Below are 4,439 nucleotides of genomic sequence, written 5' to 3'. Positions count from 1 at the left end.
GGTGAGTACGACTGTACGAGGGTTTACTGGTTCGTCTGCCGTCACCGGAGAATAACAGCAGGTGTGGGTGAGTAGAGGGATGGCTAGGCCAGCGATGGGAGTATGGTGGGGCGGTGAGGTCTGCGCAGCAGCACAGCCGACCGCGGGGAGGAGGGAGCAAGCAGTCCCACCGGCGCTTGTTTGAGCGGCTGGAGCAGGAAGAGCAGAGATTGAAGAAGCACGACGTCCGTTGGATGGAAATCCAACAGTCACTGCTTGTGCGTCAACCTTTTTTTAGTAAAGCCTCAAATCTGTGGAAAACAGCATACAACCCATCTCCCATTATTTCTAATAATTTACAGCCCATTTGCTAATTCTTAAGGTTTTTTTGGATCCCATATTCTTTTTGTTAGCATTACATCCCATATTGTGGCCACGGTTAAAAAATTATACGAAATTTTGCATATTTCGGTACTGGGCTGTGGCCGTGGACCCAGCTGATGTCTACTACACAACCTTCTTCTTGTAGACGTTGTTGGGCCTCCAAGTGCAGAGGTTTGTAGGACAGTAGCAAATTTCCCTCAAGTGGGTGACCTAAGGTTTATCAATCCGTAGGAGGCGTAGGATGAAGATGGTCTCTCTCAAGCAACCCTGCAACCAAATAACAAAGAGTCTCTTGTGTCCCCAACACACCCAATACAATGGTAAATTGTATAGGTGCACTAGTTCGGTGAAGAGATGGTGATACAAGTGGTATATGCATAGTAGATAATAGTTTTTGTAATATGAAAATATAAAAACAGCAAGGTAACAAATGATAAAAGTGAGCGTAAACAGTATTGCAATGCGTTGAAACAAGGCCTAGGGTTCATACTTTCACTAGTGCAAGTCCTCTCAACAATAATAACATAATTGGATCATATAACTATCCCTCAACATGCAACAAAGAGTCACTCCAAAGTCACTAATAGAGGAGAACAAAGGAAGAGATTATGGTAGGGTACGAAACCACCTCAAAGTTATTCTTTCCAATCAATCCATTGGGCTATTCCTATAAGTGTCACAAACAGCCCTAGAGTTTGTACTAGAATAACTCCGTAAGATACAAATCAACCAAAACCCTAATGTCACCTAGATACTCCAATGACACCTCAAGTATCGTGGTTATGATTATACGATATGCATCACACAATCTCAGATTCATCTATTCAACCAACACATAGAACCTCAAAGAGTGCCCCAAAGTTTCTACCGGAGAATCACAACGAAAACGTGTGCTAACTCCTATGCATAGGTTCATGGGCGGAATCCGCAAGTTGATCACCAAAACATACATCAAGTGAATCATGCGGTATCCCATTGTCACCACAGATACGCACGACAAGACATACATCAAGTGTTCTCAAATCTTTAAAGACTCAATCTGATAAGATAACTTCAAAGGGAAAACTCAATCCATTACAAGAGAGTAGAGGGGGGAAGAAACATCATAGGATCCAAATATAATAGCAAAGCTCGCGATACATCAAGATCGTACCACCACAAGAACACGAGAGAGAGAGAGAGAGAGATCAAACACATAGCTACTAGTACATACCCTCAGCCCTGAGGGAGAACTACTCCCTCCTCGTCATGGAGAGCACCGGGATGATGAAGATGGCCACCAGAGAAGGATTCCGCCGCCGGCAGGGTGCCGGAACAGGTCTAGATTGGTTTTTGGTGGCTACGGAGGGTTCTGGCGGCAGAACTCCCTATCTATTGTGCTCCCCGATCGTTTTAGGGTATATGGAGATATATAGGCGGAAGAAGTACGTCAGGGGAGCCATAAGGGGCCCACGAGGGTGGAGGGCGTACCCAGGGGGGTGGGCGCGCCCCCCTGCCTCGTGGCTTCCTCGTTGCTTCCCTTACGTGGACTCCAAGTCTCCCGGGTTGCTTTCCTTCCAAAAATAAGTTCCGTGAAGTTTCAGGTCAATTGGACTCCATATAAACAGAAACTGGCGCTGGGCTCTGGGTTAATAGGTTAGTCCCAAAAATCATATAAAATAGCATATAAATTCATATAAAACATCCAAGGTTGATAATATAATAGCATGGAACAATCAAAAATTATAGATACGTTGGAGACGTATCAGCATCCCCAAGCTTAATTCCTGCTCGTCCTCGAGTAGGTACATGATAAAAACAGAATTTTTGATGTGGAATGCCACCTAACATATTTCTCTAAGTAATTCTTCTTTATTGTGGCAATAATATTCAGATCAATAAGATTCAAGACAAAAGTTTATATTGACATAAAAATAATAATACTTCAAGCATACTAATAAAGTAATCATGTCTTCTCAAAATAACATGGCCAAAGAAAGCTAGCCCTACAAAATCATATATTCTGGCTATGCTCCATCTTCACCACACAAAATATTTAAATCATGCTCAACCCCGATGACAAGCCAAGCAATTGTTTCATACTTTTGGTGTTCTCAAACTTTTTCAATCTTCACGCAATATGTGAGCGTGAGCCATGGATATAGCACTATGGTGGAATAGAATGGTGGTTGTGGAGGAGACAAAAAGGAGAAGATAGTCTCACATCAACTAGGCGTATCAACTGGCTATGGAGATGCCCATCAATAGATATCAATATGAGTGAGTAGGGATTGCCATGCAATGGATGCACTAGAGCTATAAATGCATGAAAGCTCAACAAAAGAAACTAACTGGGTGTGCATCCAACTTGCTTGCTCACGAAGACCTAAGGCATTTTGAGGAAGCCCATCATTGGAATATACAAGCCAAGTTCTATAATGAAAATTCCCACTAGTATATGGAAGTGACAACATAAGAGACTCTCTATCATGAAGATCATGGTGCTACTTTGAAGCACAAGTGTGGTAAAAGGATAGTACCATTGCCCCTTCTCTCTTTTTCTCTCATTTTTTAGTTGGGCCTTTCTCCCTTTTTTTATGGCCTCTTTTTTATTTTTTATTTGGACTTCTTTGGCCTCTTTTATTTATTTATTTTCGTCCGGAGTCTCATCCTGACTTACGGGGGAATCATAGTCTCCATCATCCTTTCCTCACTGGGACAATGCTCTAATAATGATGATCATCACACTTTTATTTACTTTACAACTCAAGAATTACAACTCGATTCTTAGAACAAAATATGACTCTATATGAATGCCTCCGGCGGTGTACCGGGATGTGCAATGACTCATGAATGACATGTATGAAAGAATTATGAACGGTGGCTTTGCCACAAATACAATGTCAATTACATGATCATGCAAAGCAATATGACAATGATGGAGCGTGTCATAGTAATGGAACGGTGGAAAGTTGCATGGCAATATATCTCGGAATGGCTATGGAAATGCCATAATAGGTAGGTATGGTGGCTGTTTTGAGGAAGGTATATGGTGGGTTTATGATACCGGCGAAAGGTGCGCGATACTAGAGAGGCTAGCAATGGTGGAAGGGTGAGAGTGCGTATAATCCATGGACTCAACATTAGTCATAAATAACTCACATACTTATTGCAAAAATCTATTAGTTATCAAAACAAAGTACTACGTGCATGCTCCTAGGGGGATAGATTGGTAGGAAAAGACCATCGCTCGTCCCCGACCGCCACTAATAAGGAAGATAGTCAATAAATAAATCATGCTCCGACTTCATCACATAATGGTTCACCATACGTGCATGCTACGGGAATCACAAACTTCAACACAAGTATTTATCAAATTCGCAACTACTCAACTAGCATGACTCTAATATCACCATCTTCATATCTCAAAACAATCATCAAGTATCAAACTTCTCTTAGTATTCAATGCACTTTATATGAAAGTTTTTATTATACCCATCTTGGATGCCTATCATTTTAGGACTAGATTCATAACCAAAAAGCAAACTACCATGCTGTTCTAAAGACTCTCAAAATAATATAAGTGAAGCACTAGAGCAAAGGACAAACTACTCCAAAATATATAAGTGAAGATCAATGAGTAATTGAATAATTATGCAACCGTGTGAAGACTCTCCCATTTAATAATTTCAGATCTTGATACTTTATTCAAACAGCAAGCAAAACTAAATAAAATAAAATGATGCTCCAAGCAAAACACATATCATGTGGTGAATAAAAATATAGCTCCAAGTAAAGTTACCGATGAACGAAGACGAAAGAGGGGATGCCTTCCGGGGCATCCCCAAGCTTAGGCTCTTGGTTGTACTTTAATATTACCTTGGGGTGCCTTGGGCATCCCCAAGCTTAGGCTCTTTCCACTCCTTATTGCATAGTCCATCGAATCTTTACCCAAAACTAGAAAACTTCACAACACAAAACTTAATAGAAAACTCATAATCTCCGTTAGCGAAAGAAAACAAAGCATCACTTCAAGGTACTGTAATGAACTCATTATTCATTTATATTGGTGTTAAACCTACTGTATTCCAACTTCT

The sequence above is a fragment of the Triticum urartu genome, chromosome 3 (assembly GCF_003073215.2).
Source record: "Triticum urartu cultivar G1812 chromosome 3, Tu2.1, whole genome shotgun sequence".
Lineage (NCBI taxonomy): Eukaryota > Viridiplantae > Streptophyta > Magnoliopsida > Poales > Poaceae > Triticum > Triticum urartu.
Note: the sequence above shows the minus strand (reverse complement) of the source record.